Here is a 16016-nt window from a genome sequence, read left to right on the forward strand (position 1 = left end):
GGTTCAGACTGTTGCAGTAGCAGTGGACCTTGCCAGAGAAGCTCTTGCCAGTGTTACAGCTGCAGGCTTCTCCGAGACCACCAACGACGACATCCTGGAAGTGATAAAGGGATCCTGATGTGACTACCGACAAGATGCTAGATGATGATGGCGTCAGTGAAAGAGGCAGGTGGTGCGTCATCCCAGAAGAGCATAGGGTATCATAGTAATGTAAGGGATGCCATCGAGTGTATTGAAAGTCAGCTCCTCCTTTCAATGACCTGGCCGATAGCTTGATGCGAAATCTTCACTACCCAGCAGTTGCAGACTATGGGCCCATCAAAGGTGTATCCACACGCGACAACATAAACACCAGCCGTCAGCAAAGCATAACTGAGTTAACCGCCGCAACCCACTTTAGCCAGCCCAAGCCAGTGATAGTGACAGAGACCAGTGATGATGACTTTGAGGATTTGTCAGGGGAGGCACTACTAAGTGTGGATATTGTGTGAGACTCACCCAGGGGCCTTGCCCTCTGCCTCGGAACCAGCCTCTCCGTTCCACGTCACGCCGACCCATCTCTTCTACTAAACGTAAGTGTTAAGCCTAACTTGTTTTCTAACCTAACCTACAGTATATTATTCTCTTATTGATTGTTCCCTTCTATATTATGTGTGTCAATACCATCATAAAGTTAAGATATTATTTTTACTAAAGCAACGTACGATTGTGTCGGAAAAAGTGGAGTTTGGGGTCGGCCCGGTCTCTATTTCAATTAATCCCATATGTTATGTTGTTCACTTTATGCTGGCGCCGTGGGTTCAATTGATTGCGAAAGTGAGGGTTCACTGTATTTCATTATTAGATATGAATGTAAAATTTATTTAGACTGTGCTATCCTTTGTGTTAGGCTAACTACTAAATTTTTCGATTTCGAGTAATCTGCTCCTAACCCTATTTTCTCCATAAGCCGTTATTTCTATTCTCGAATTTCTACTTTCTCCATAAGCCGTTATTTCTATTCTTGAATTTCACAACGCGAGGTTTTACAAGAACACAACTATCGCGTTGTAGCAGAACTGACTGTACTCTCCTTCATGTTTCTTTAAAAATGATCCTGAAAAGACTGCCTAGTGCCAGTGGAATGAAACAGAAAAGGCAAAGTCAGTGATGACACTGGCAAAAATTTATTATTAGACAAATTAAAAGGGGCGAGTGCTGCCGCGGTTGGCGGTTGTTTGGTGTGAACGAATCCAAGTGCAGTACATTAGAAAGAATGAAAAAGCAATGCATTGATTCTGTTCAAGCGAGTGCTCCTGCAAGTGCTAAAGTGGCTTAGGTTGTTCGAGACAAGAACATTGCAAAACTGAGAGCACTGAACATTTGGATTGAGGACCAGCACCGAAAAATGTTCCGATCGACGGCCAATGTATTCGTGAAAAGGCTAAAAGTCTTTATGCTCATTTTTATGAAGTCAACAGGTGGTGAAGGGGCTAGTGGGTGACCAAACCAACTTTAGTGCCAGTAAAGGTTGGTTTGATTTTAAGAAAAGATTCTTGCTCCATTATGTTAAGCTGACTGGGGAGGCAGCATCAGCTGACCACACAGCTGCAGGTGCATTCGCCAAGCTGAAGAACATAATAGACGAAAGGGAAAGGCTAAAGACCAGAGCAAGAGTTTAATGCTGATGAATCTGGTTTATATTGTAAGAAAATGCCTGGTAGAACCTACATATACAAGCAGGAGAGGTGTGCCTCAGGGTTTAAGGCAGCCAAGGACAGATTGACGCCACCTTCTGTGGCAATGCAGCTGGCCACATGATCAAGCCTGGCTTGCTTTACCGCTCAGCAAACCCTAGGGCTTTAAAGGATAAAAACAAGAACCTTTGCAAGCGTTTGGCAGTGAAACAAAAGGAATGGTTAACTGTGCAAGCATTCCGGACTGGTTCCATAAATGCCTCATCCTGGAAGTGGAAAAATCCTTGCTTCAAGATGTAATTTAGGTGTTATTGATGACAGATAATACACCAGGCCACCCAGAAAGTTTGCAATTTAGCCATCCAAGTATAGAGGTGGTGTTCCTATCCTCCCTAACACCACTGCTCTTATCCAGCACCTTCAAGGCGTATTATACACGTCGCTCTTCTGGTGCATCCGTAATGACCTGACCTTGATGGTACCAAGTGTTGGAAGGAGTACAACATTGCAGACTGCATTACCAACATCAGTGAATCATTCAGTGAACTTAAACCAGAGACAGTGAATGCTTGTTGGCACAACTTATGGCCTGAGTGTGTTAATAACTTTCAGGGTTTCCATCCATAGTAAAGGATGTGAATGACATTATGAGTGTTGCACGTCAGTTCGGTGGTAAGGGTTTGTGGACATGGCTGCTGAAGACATGGAAGAGCTGATTGATGGATATGGAGAGGAACTTACAGAACAGGATTTGGAAAAGTTGGTAAAAAGTGCCGAGGAAGATGAGGAGGAAGATATTATGGAATTACAACAAGAAGGTTGGAGCTTGGAAAATTTTGGTGAACTATTTCGTCGGGTAAAGATGGTGAATGATTTCATTGTTGACCACGACCCTTCCATAGAATGCAGCCTTAAGATGGTCAGAGGAATCAACCAGGTAATGTTTTGCTATCAGGAAAAGTTTAAAGAACTCAAAGCAGAGCAACTACCAATCACCATGTTTTTTAGAAAGAATCAACTAGTACTACCACTGGCGCTCCACCCTCCTCCTCCCAGTTACCACTACTCACCACCCACATCTCGCACCACCAACCACCATTGCAACACCCTCTTCCACCAGTGATCTTGATGATCCACCTATGCTTCATTAACCAGATGTCTCCCTATGTACAGTGCACCACTTCATCAAGTTCCAGACTTCCACCTACTTATGTAAGTACAGTACAGTACTGACTTAAGTTTCTCATACACAGTATAGGTATACCTGTATATTAGTGCACTAAGGTATTATATAAGTGGCTATTTCGCCAATTGAGCCATTTTGGGAAACCTATCCCTTGCGAATGGCAAGGGTTTACTGTACTGTCAAAATGCTGCGAACTCTGTTAATCGGATTTTCGGTTATTTCAAGTGACCCAGAGCCCTTTTTGTCAAATTAGCAGGGTTGTAGTGTGTATAGGTACAGTACAGGAAAAACAGAAAATATTGAGATCCAAACACACTCAGCATGCTAGTAAATAACATTACAGTGGTCCTTGGTTATGGAACGTAATTCGTTCCAGATGGATTCGTTAACGAAAAAAAATTTTGTTAACCGAATCCATTATTTCAATGGGATATTGGGTAATGGTTCCAGCTCACAGAAAAGTACATACAGATTAAAGCCAAAAACACAAAGTCAGAAACACTCCAAAAATTCCCTAATCATGTAAATCACTATACAGTGGTCCTCGGAACGAAATCCTTACGAAAATAACGTTTGTTGTGAGCATCAGTTGGTCAGCTTATGGCCCAGTCTGCCAATTCAGTAATCTGTTCTAAGTTTAAATTCGTTTCAAAGGATTAAACATCATTTAAGTTGAGCTTTTAACATTTTGAATGTTTTATATTAAAATTATTAGTCATTTTAACATTAAATATTGATAATATATGCAGTACTGTAGAGGGAACTAACATACCAGTTTGATATGAGAATCAGCTGATGGCCCAGTCTGCCAATTCAGGAATCTGTTCCAAGTTTAAATTGTTTCCAATGGTTAAATATCAATAAATTTAATCTTTTATTATTTTTTTAATGTTTAATATTAAAATTATTCGTCATTTCAACATGTATTTAACATATTGATAATATATGCAGTACAGGAACTAGTTTGTTGTGCTACCCATCAGATGCGTGGGTCGGTCACCAGGCGCCAGTCCGGTTTTGTTTTCAGTGGAGAGAGTACCTATTTTGTTGGTGTCTTGAATATTTTGCATTTTTCATTTAAATTATTGGTCATTCTCAACTTTAGTTAACATATTGATAATATATAGTGCAGTGTTGATTTAAAGAAAATAATCTTGAATTACACCTGTGAACTTAAAATTTTATTGGTGAAATGAGGCATGAAGCATGGGTCCAAAGAAGGTGATTTCTCCTCCATTCCCACTTCCTCCACCCTCACTTCTAATTCCCATCATCATCATCAACCAGAGCCTTCATACACACCTCAAAGTAAGTGTACTTACTGCACTTTTTTTTTACTTTATATGTACTTTTCGGTGAGCTGGAACCAATAACCAATATCCCATTGAAACAATGGATTCGTTAACTAAATTTTCGTTAACGAACGCACCTTCTGAACGATTGTAGCATTAACCGAGGACCACTATATATATATACAGTGATCCTCGTAACGAGAGCCTCGTTAACGAAATTTTGTTAACGCATTCTTCCATAAGATTCTTCACTTCGGTTAACGAGCACTGATTAATCAATTCCTTACGACCTCCCAACATGTTTGCTTGCTCACTAGCTGTCGATAGTCCGCCAATACAGTAATCGGTTCTAGGGCTTAAATTCTTACCATTTTAGTAAATATCAAGAAAGTTGTACTATTCAATCATTTTAAAAGTTGTATATTAAATTTTTAGTCATTTTAACAATTACTGAACATAATTGAAGTACAGGAACTAGTTTTATGCGTGCAAACAGCCACCAACACACCAAGCTTGCGTCAGTTTGTTTACAGGTTCAGAGGAAGAAACATCTTGTTTGATACTCTTCAACATAAATGCTTTTTTTCTGTTTCCAGTCAAATTATTGATCATTTTGAAATATATTTACATATTGATAATATATAGCGTATAGTGTTGATTTAAAGAAAATAATCTTGAATTACACCATTCTAATTCTCATCATCAACCTTCTACATGCACACCTCAAAGTAAGTGTACTTTACTGCATTTATTTTTCATTTGTATGTAATTTCGTGATCTGAACCATTATACAAAAACCCATTGAAACAATGGTTTTGATTACTGACGTGTTAACGAGCAACCTGGAACGAATTGTGCTCGTTAACTAAGGGACCACTGTACGCATATATACGCTTACTCTTAGATCACTACTGTAATGTGATACAGGTGATTAATTTTATCTTGTGTAAAATATGACGTTTATATTCAAATTATTCGTTGTCTTGCAAGGATTTCAGCAATGCATATATATTCTCCTAACTCTAGTCTGTGATATTATATAAGATAAAAACTGCAAGCCTAAAACCCTGACTGGGCAGATGGGGGTGATGGTATGTTTGACAGTTGGAGTCGAAGTCTCGTGTTTATTTATCAGTCCTTAAGTGTGACTAAGCTTTTCTCTTATAAAATGCCAATGAAATGACCTGGGAGAATATACTTTACATTGCTGGGATTCTTGTAAGATAGTAATTAATTTAAATATAAACAAGCTATAATTTGCACTAAGCATAAAAATTTCAGTACCGTAATCATTTAGTACATGTACAGTACAGGTTTGCACTTAGGTCATTTATTTCTTTTACGTTTCTTTTAGTATGGTGTGTGCATGTAAATGAATAAAAAATATATGAAGAACTTTATGTAACTTTACCCAAAAATAAAGTTGAAAAACTGTACATTATTAAAATGTACAGAACTCCACTAATGTACTAAAATTTTTATCTTGTGCAAAATATATGACATTTATATTCAAATTATTCACTGTCTTGCAAGGATTCCAGCAATGCAAATTATATTCTCCTAACTTTAGTCTGTGATATTATATAAGATAAAAACTTAAAGCCTACTGTATAACCACCAAACCCTGGCTGGGAGGAGGGGGGGAGAGGAAGGGGAGGTGACAGTGACATGTTTGACAGTTGGCGCTGAATGTCTAGTGAAGTACTGTATTTATTTATTTATTTATGTCCTTTAGATTGAGTTTTTGTTTTTTGCTTATAAAATGTCATAGAGGTGCCTGGGGAGAATATAATTTACATTACTGGAATTCTTATAAGATAGTGATTAATTTGAATGTAAACATGCTTTAGTTTGCACTCGACAAAAATTTTAGTAATCATTTTGTACATTATTTTGATTACATGTACAGTACAGTACAGTACAGCTTTGCCCTTAGGACAGTTTCAATAAATTAATAAAGTTATATATATCGAGCCAAAAATATTAGCTGAAAAACTTTATGTAGACACAGCTTGGATGGCAAAATTTTAGAATGACCAATAATTTTAATATAAAAAATGCAAAAATATTCAAGAACACAACCTTCTTGATATTTACTCCACTGGAAACGAATGTAAACATAGAACAGATTACTGTATTGGCGGACTAGCCGATCAGCTGATCAGCTGATGCTCACAACAAAACGTGTTTGTCGTAAGGATTTCGTTAATCGATGTTTTGTTCGTTAACCGAATTGAAGATCCTTATGGGAGCTAATTCGTTAACCGAAATTTCGTTAATCGAACCGTTCGTTAGCCGAGGATCACTATACATAAAATTATGTACTACATATACACAGCGCATCATTTCCAGCAACTTACGAGCTAAGGGAGCTCTCATGTCATGTGACTTGGCGTAAACATAAGGGCAGAGAGTCCAGCCAATCTGTCACCCTGTAATCCAAGCACGTGAACAAGCCGCAACAGAGATGGAGGTAGGAGAGACATACAAAGCTGGAACAAGCCATATCCAAAACTTACAGACGCCATCAGTCGAGACACCATATCAGGAGGTAAAGGCCGACTGAAACAAAAATAAAGAATTAAAATCAGATATATCAGATGCTGTAAATTGGTATAAGTGGGAAAGTTCACTAAGGTATGTAAATGTTCATAAAAGACTTTAGTATATTCTCTAAAACTTCTTCCTGTAACTTCACAACATATATTCACATTCTTCTTAATAAACATTTGACTCCATACATCCATACAGACACCCCACGCACACAAATAATTCCATACAATCACCTTTACAATTCTCAAAATTTATACACTACAAATTACATACAGTACACTCTGAATAGTGATATCCCCATTAGCCAGAACAATTTGTGCGAGCACTTCCGAGAATGAGAGATATCCGGGTAACAGGACGACTCTTTCAAACCGGAAAAATCCTCCATCTCCTTTTCGGGTACTGGGAAAAAGTTGATCAGAATTTTCGGAGAAAGTGTACATTATTTCATCCTGATTTGCTCCCAAACTAGGAAAAGAAAAGTTGGAGTTTCCATAACTTTCCAGAATTACACATTATTTCATCCTCTGAATTTGCTCCCAAACCCAGGAAAAATTGGAATGTCTGGAATTTTTCCAAAATTTTTTAGAAAATGCTTAATTTACTCTCAGAAAATCGTTCCCAAACCGGAATTTTCGGAAAAACTTACAAGCCAATTTCAATTTCAGTTATTGGAGAGTTCCGCCTGACGGAGATATTACGTACATACAACATCCTTCACAGTCATTCTTAAATTTCTCAAACCACACACCACACACTGACATTGATAATTCACTGGTCAACAGCAAAATGGTTCACATATGAGATCATGCTCACACAACTAATTTCATATTGCTGAATTCGAATCTGATATTTGTTTTGTTCTATCAGACCTGGGTTTTATAAAAAAATCAATGAAATTTTCAAATATTTAATAAATTTATCACATAATAAATTATAAAAGATGAGATTATCTCCATGTGACTGTGCTTTCATGACTAATTTCATATTGTGGAATATTAATTGGATGTTTCATTCTACCATCAGACCTACTTAGCAAAATAAAAAATAGTAAATATAGTAACATTATCGCGTCATGCAAGATACAATTTAAACCTATCACAGATAGCTCATAAAATTGTACCAAAAACAGGTTCGATATTTATAATGACAAAATATGAAAGTTCTAAAGTGCTTCTGAACTTTACTCTTTTCTCTTGTACAGCTTATACTCTTCTTCCTAGATTGCAGTGTAATAGTCGCCCATCATGTTGGGGATTGATTATCCAAATCTCACATATGCATTATGGCGATATCTTGATAGAAATCCTTTAAGCCGTGTTCATCACTAAACGTCTCCAAGGTTACCTGGAAAAATTCAATATGAAGTGGAAAAATGCAATTTCAAAGGGACATCCTTGCTCCCAATGCATGATAGTTGACATACGTTTATTCTGATGTCTTTGTAGTTGTCAACCGCGATAGTTTCAAAAATTCTTTGACACATTGACAAAGTAAGTTCATGCTTTTTTTCTCCAGTGGGTTCAATGTTTTTGGTGAATTCGCTATCGACGTACATTAACTAGTATCTGAATTTGTGGTCCGATTCAAGACACCTGCTTTCAACTTGGCAAACCACACCACCTAGTTTACGGGCCGTATAGAAGTCCCAGCACGAATTGATCCATAGCTTTGATGAAATTGCAGCAAACCGAGGCTTTAGATGCAGTGAGTAAAAATATCTTTTCTGGATCTGGCGGATTGTGAGCACAATTAAACCCTTTAAGCGCATCTCTTGATGTTGTCAGCCAATCTTTCTCACATAGTGGCAAAACCAGCTCTGCTGTTCACTGCGCTTGCTTCCATGTGCTTTGTGTAGCCACTCTGAAGGCCCAATGGTAAACTAGTGACTTTGAGATCGCCACATATCTTCCACTGGTGTTTCTCATACTCTATAGCGGCCAACAGAATTTTCATTGTTTCTGGCTCTCAATCATTTTGTTGCGTGTGCTATTGGGACAGATGGAAGCTGAGTACCATTATGTAAAGAACAGCTTTGGGAGAGTCTTTTCCTGGAGTCTGTATCAATCCTCTGTCTTGTATGTTTCAGACTTGCAGAGTTGTTGTGAGGAAATGCCTGCGTCCTCGCAATAACAAGGATTGTTGCCATCTTGAAAAATGCAGACAGCTATCCTATACTCGATGCTTGGCGCTGTGATGACCTCCATCTTCTGAGTTCACGCTGCTTTAGTCTGGATCCCAAAACTTCAGCCTTTTCTTTTGACAAGTTTAGGTCCTGATGAGATCATGGGCGCTTCTTGAGTAAATAGTTTGGAAGCCTTGGTATTTCAGAGTCATCCTGGTAGTTGACTTCCATTGAGGTAGAGAGTAAAATCGGAATCCTCAATTCTTGTTCAGTGGAATTGGTTGGGACTGGAAGTTCTAATGCCTGTCTTGTTACTGGTCGGATTAGAAGCAATATTGAGTACTGTACCTTGCCTGCGTGTCTTGATTTTTATTCCCTTAATATTTGTGAGGGCAGAATTAGCAGTACTACTGTAGTCTTTAGGTTCGCCATATCGACTGGTACAGCAAATGGCCTCCAGAACTTAGTTTACCACACATCCACTAAACAATTGGTTAACACAAAGACTTACAGGCTACATGAGGTGCCCATTTCTTGTCTTGGTCACCCAAATGACACATTTGAAGTAACTTTTGTAAGTTCAGTGAAGACAGCTTTTGTGATTGGTTTCTTGAGGCTACCAGGGTAGAAAGGCACCACATATGTGGCAAAACTGTCAGCACCGTTCACACACTTGCGGCCGTTCATGTTTTGTTGGCTAGATAGTACAAATCATGCGGGTATTAAATATGCAATATCGCCCAGATCAGCAAACTGAAACAAACAAAAAGAGCAAATCAGGACAAAATAATTGCATAAGTGGAGCCAATGAGCATATAAATTACTGTATGAATAGCGCGGTACACTAAATATATAGATATGTGGTTCTGGAAAACTGAGCCTGATACAGCTACACGAATGTCATAATTGAGTTCAGCATACAATTACACTAGAATCAGACTGTTTTGATCCAGAACCATGAGAATTTTTTTTTATGTTGACCGGTGGGATCTTACCCTCTTGGGTTGATGTTTATTGTTTGAGTAGAGGAACCCCTTCAGGTTGGGTACAGACTTGGAAAGAGGAATCTGAGGCCCAGGGTCGAGGTCGAGGATGATGATGGGGCGGAGTGATGACTTGACTCTGAAGAGTCTTCAGCTGGGCCTGGCACTCCAGTGGGACCAACTGACCAGGACCCAGGACTCTTTAGATCATCTGTGTTTGTGTGCAAAGAACTATGGTATTCCTCTGTTGGACTGCAAATGTGAACACAGTAAGTGCTATAAATAGTATACAGGTACAGTATACATGTACAGTATTCATATAGAGTCCCTATGATATCTGACCAAAGGGGGGACATTTTTCTTGTGTACAAAAAATGTATACAGTATTCCCTTATATGTTTGCCCTTAGGACAATTATTTCTTTTACCTGTATTGTATATATGTATGTGTGTGTGTGTGTGTGTGTGTGTGGACACACACAAAACATATACAAATAAATAACAATGAAATACTCTCACAAATAATCAGAATTTTTTATTAAAATGTGAGTCACCCTCAAGTCCGTGCTTTACTTATTAAAGCAAGGACTTGAGAGTAAACTGTCACATTTTTAATAAATTTGTTCGATTGTATAGTGATATCCCGTTAGCGGAACAATTGATGCAGAGCACTTCAGAGAATGAGAGATTTCGAGTAACAGGACGACTTCTCTCAAGCGAGAAAAACTCCTCATCCCAGAATTTTCCGGTAACGGAAAAATGTTCTCGGAAGTTCCAGAAACTGCGCTTGATTTTCACCTTTCAAACCTGGAAAAAAGCCCCATTCCCAGAATTATCCGGGTATCAAGAAAATTTTCTCCAAATTTTCCGGAAAATGTGCCACTCGGAAAATCTCCCAAATCCGTTAATTTCCGGAAAATTTGTTTCTGATTATTTGTGAGAGTATTTTCCCATTATTATTTACTTGTATGTGCTTTACTGTGTGTCTACACACACATGCACCTATTTTACAATACAGGTAAAGAAATCACTGTCTCTAAAACAAATGGCTCCCTGTCCCAGCCGCAAAAAATGCCAGCAACTTTAAAACTACCCACAGACATTCTTGGTACATCCAGAGTGTCATCTTGCGAATAATAGAAGGGGCTGAGTGTCACTGACAAAACCATTGCACCAAGCTAACAAGATTAATGTCATAATATTTTAGGTTAAAATGATAAATGTTTCAGAGATGGTGTTAATATTTATAATGAGTAAGAACCAACCCTCTTGAACAATGATAATAACAGTGCTTGAGAGATGGCAAGTGCTGGCAACACTAATATTAAGAGTGGGTCAGTGTTACCGCTCTGTAAACACGAGACTGAAAATATACTATGACACATTAGCTCACCTGGGATGGAGTGTGGGATTTTGGAAATGAATTATTTTTTTCAATAGGTTTTATTAACCCAGCACCATAGGAACCCAAATAATATGGGAATTATGATGAATTGCAGACTGTTGTTATAAAGGACGTGGGCTACTGAGCAGGTGGTGGTAGATTGTGTAGTCCTCCTCCATAGATTTCACAAAGGTGACGAACAGACACTACACCAGGGGTGTCAAAATTGCTGACCAGACACACTCTTGCATGCGACCCTTGACCCATTTGCTGCTCTAGCTTTACCTTGAGGAGCTAAAACTAAATAGTGAGTGTATCCCTTAGCTGAATAAAATAGTCTGCTGTTTCCTAGAACAAATACTCAATCAACATTACCAATGAAAGAACAATAAGACTTGTTGCAGAAAGAATTGGTGAATTATCAGAGAATATTAATAGTAAACTCAAAGACAAGGTGAGTCCTTTACTGTATTTTCAGTTGCAGTTGATGAAATACCGATGTAAATGATGTAGCACAACTTGCAGTTTTTTATACGTGGTGTGGATGAAAATATGCAGGTAACAGAAGAATTTGTGAAACTGGTACCAATGAAAGGAACAACAACAGGTGATGACATCTTTGTGGGTTTTGGTAGGGGCACTGGATAAATTAGGTGATGACTGGGCACAAACTGTGAGTCTGGCTACAGATGGAGCACCACAAATGGTGAGTAGAAAAGCTGGCGTGGCAACAAAACTAAAGGAAAAACTAATAGCTGTGAACTCGAACCACAAATTTATAATGTGCATTGTATTATACATAAAAAAGTGTTGTGTAGTAAAACATTAAGATGGATAATGTCATGGATGTTGTTATAAAGACTGAACTTCATACGCAGCGAAAGGTCTGAACCACAGACAGTTCAACTGTATTGGAGGAAAATGAGAACACAAGCGGACTGCCATATCACACTGATGTTACGCTGGTTAAGTCAGGAGTCGTACTGAAGCGATTTTATGAATTGCAGATGAAATACAGATGTTTATGGAACAGAAAGGAAGGTTGCATGAACTGAAAGATAATGAATGGGTTCAAGATCTAACTTTCATTGGTGAATATTACAGAACTTAAATTACTTGAATACAAAAATGCAAGGACTCAATAAATTGGTGACAGTTTTATGACTGCATTAAGTGCCTTTGAGGTGAAACTTCAGCTTTTGAGCGGCAACTATCAAAGAGTAATCTTTCTCACTTTCCGACCTTGAGGTCCTGCAAAGCACACCTGAGTTTAAGCTGATATCAACACAAAAAGTATGCTGCATCAAGATTTCCAAATTAATGAATGAATTCAAGATTGCTGACTTTAAAAAGACTTGAAGAGATTTTTTCATTTTTCGGAACCCATTCTCTGTTGGTGTTAATGAGGTACCAGAACGTTTCAGTTAAATTAATTGAGCTCCAGTGTGATTCTGTGTTGCGGAACAAGTTTTTAAGTGTTGATGTTGGCACATTTTATCAATATTTTGGACCAAATTATCCCAGGATTAAATGTTTTGCCTCAAAATTATGTCAATGTTAGGAATACATAAGTCTGTGAACAACTCTTTTCTGTGATGAACTTGAACAAGTCTCGGCTTTGGTCTCAACTTACTGGTGGCACCTTAATTCAATACTGAAGTTTGCTACAGCTCAGTCGTTAGTGCCAAACTTTGATGCTAGTCCATACCAAGAGGTGCCAATTATCAGGAAGCAGCAGCAGCAAACAATAAGATTGATCAAGGTAAGTAAACACTTGATTTGTTTGTTTTTTTTTGTCATACTAATCACCTAAGAGGTGATTGAAGTGCTCATAATTATGTTACTTGGCCGCATACTATGTACTCATATTAAATCTGGCCGCCTTGGCAAATGGGTTTGAAACCCTGCACTACACTGTCTAGTTTATGTAATATTTAAAGCTTCTGCACAATGTTCAAACCATTTTTCTTCTTTGGGTCTCGCAACTCCGGTAGGCTTTTTTGGCTGCTTAGATGTCATAATTGATGCAAAAAGTAATACAAATTTAAAATTATCACATGAGCACAGCACGGCTGGACTTCAATGCAAAACAAACCAACACATGGCGCACAGAGCATTGCAGCAGGTAGAGGATTTATAAATTTTACTGTTAAATGCAAGTTGCCAGTAAATCCAGTGGCTGTTAAACCAAAGTTCAACCTGTATTAGACAAAAGGAACAATGAGCATCCCACAGAATACTGGTTTAATTTCCACCATCTCAATATCTGTGTATAATTTCATATTACTATATATACCTGAAATAAAGTTCATTCTAGTTGTTGATGGACTGAATGATAAATGCGAATGCATTATATATATATGATGCATAATTCTTTACAGATTAAACATTGACAGTACAGTGTGGCTAATGATTAATTGGTTTACTAAACACAGAACATAATTACCAAATGTGTGCACATAAAAACCTTCTGCCATCTAGCCATTCCAAAGCTTAGGTGATCAGCTTTTCAGATCTGCCTCCACTAATTTCTTCCATCTTCAGCCCAATGTTTTGCATCTCTCTCAACCAAGTCTCCTCCACCTTAACTTTGGTCTTTTCTTGATCTCCTGACCGCTCCTTCTAGACTCTTAATCACCTTCCCATCCTCTCAATTTACCACTTAACAACAGCATGTCAGCCTTGTCCCTCTCATTGCAGTATCCACTTTTCAGTTCTCTCCAATAAAACCATCTTTCTCAATGACCACATCAACACCAGTCTAATTTTACTGGTTGATTCTCTCTTATCTCTTATACAATACCTGTACTGCACTCCATCGACAGGCAACTCCCAATTTCTGGCAATATCTAGGGACCTCCTACCCTATAATTAACTTTCAAATTAACAGCATGTTCAACCAAATGAAGTTGCTCATTTGGCCAGACTTAATTCTACTATTTTTTATTATTTTCAAGCAATAGTCACTGCATAAAACAAAACAATAATTGTAAAATTAAAATAAAATACAGCAAAATTTCAAATAAGACTGAAGTTCGGTGGTGGCTCATCTGTTTGGGCTGAAGCAGAAGCTTTCACTTTACCAACAGATGTATGATCCTGAAGTTGAATTTTTTTAAACTCATATATACTGTACAAATTACAGCAAGTCCTCGCTTAACATTGTTTCAGTATTATGTCGCTGAACTTTAGAGACCAAAATTTGTTAAACGTCGTAATCCGATACTACTTTGTTTTGCGTGCGTCCGGACTACTTTCTCGACGCATCACCGCTCTTCTCTGGCAGCCTCTCTCTCGGCTCGGTGCCTCACTCATGAACGTCACAGTGCCCCCAGCGGCCTAAGCCAGTCTCTGTTACGACTTCACATCATTAGATGCGTGCTTAAGTGTTTTTGCTCTAAAACTGTACTCTAACCATTAAAATGGCCAAGTGCCTATCAAGTGCTACTAATGCTAGTGTAGTGAAGAGGCAGCGTAAGACCATTACCTTGCTACAAAAATGGAGGTACTGTGTTAACCGTTTTTTGAAAAAGGGGCGATGCTATGGACATAGCCGCTGTGTGGTCTAACCCCAGAACAGTGCGTCTTATCCAGACCAACGTTGACAAGGTTAATGTTAGTGCTGTGAAGTGGTTCTTCTTTGAGTGCTACAAAGACGACTCATACTAAACACTGTGATAGAGAAGGTGGAAAAGATGCTGGCAATGTATATGGAGGACCAGAATCAATGCAATGCCCCTGTGAGCCTTATGGTTATCCAGCATAAGGCCAGATCCCTATTTGACGACTTAAAAAGGCAGAAGAGGTGAAGGAGCGAAGGAAGAGATCTTTGACCCAGCGAAGATGGTTTCAACGTTTAAGCATCGTCATAACTTCCACAATATTAAGATGACTGGTGAAGCTGCCAGTTCGAATCGGTTGCTGCCGGGACATTCCGCCAGAATTCAAACATTATCCAGCAAGGAGGCTACTCACTGAAGCAAATTCTTCAATGTGGATGAGACTGGTCTCTTTTGGAAGAGGATGCCTGGGGACCTATATCACCAGGAGAGAAGAAACACATTTTAAAGCAGCAAAGACAGCTTGATGCTGCTGCTTGCGTGCGCCGGTGACTTCAAGCTGAAGCCTGTGATGATTTCTCGCGCTGCCAACCCACGGGCCCTGAAAGGTTACTCTGAGGATCACCTTCCTGTCATTTACAAGGCAAACAAAAAGGCATGGATAACTGGCGCCATAGTTGTTAGCGTGTATGCCATCCCTACACTGAAAGAATACTGTGCCAAGGAGAACCTAACTTCAAAATTCTTCTGATCCTTGACAATGCTCCACCTCATCCTCCCAATCTCGACTACTTGCGACAGTGTAAAGTTGTATTCCTGCCTCCCAACACAAGAGCACTGATGCAGCCTATGGACCAGGCGTCAGCGCCGCCTCTAAGGTATTATTTACGCGGTACCAAGGCCCAGCTGCTCAAGGCTACAGGCGGAAAATAAACCAACGATCCGAGAATATTGGCGGCTTCAACATTCTTCATGCAATTGACAACATTGGCAAGGCATAGGAAGAGGTTTCAGAAGTTGCCTGAATGGTGTGTGGCATAACACTGTAGCCGAGTCGTCAACAGTTTTCACGGATTCACGAACTTAAGCCCAGCTGTGAATGGGATATCCTCAGCTTGGCTAGACAGGCAGGCTTTGATGAGCTGGAATCAGAGGATATTGAGCGTCCTGGCATCCCATACAGAAGAGCTCACCAACAAGATCTGCAACAATTAACAGAACACAGTCCCGTTGAAGACGACGAAGAAGACAGCTCATG

The sequence above is a fragment of the Homarus americanus genome, unplaced genomic scaffold (genome assembly GCF_018991925.1).
Source record: "Homarus americanus isolate GMGI-L3 unplaced genomic scaffold, GMGI_Hamer_2.0 scaffold40856, whole genome shotgun sequence".
Lineage (NCBI taxonomy): Eukaryota > Metazoa > Arthropoda > Malacostraca > Decapoda > Nephropidae > Homarus > Homarus americanus.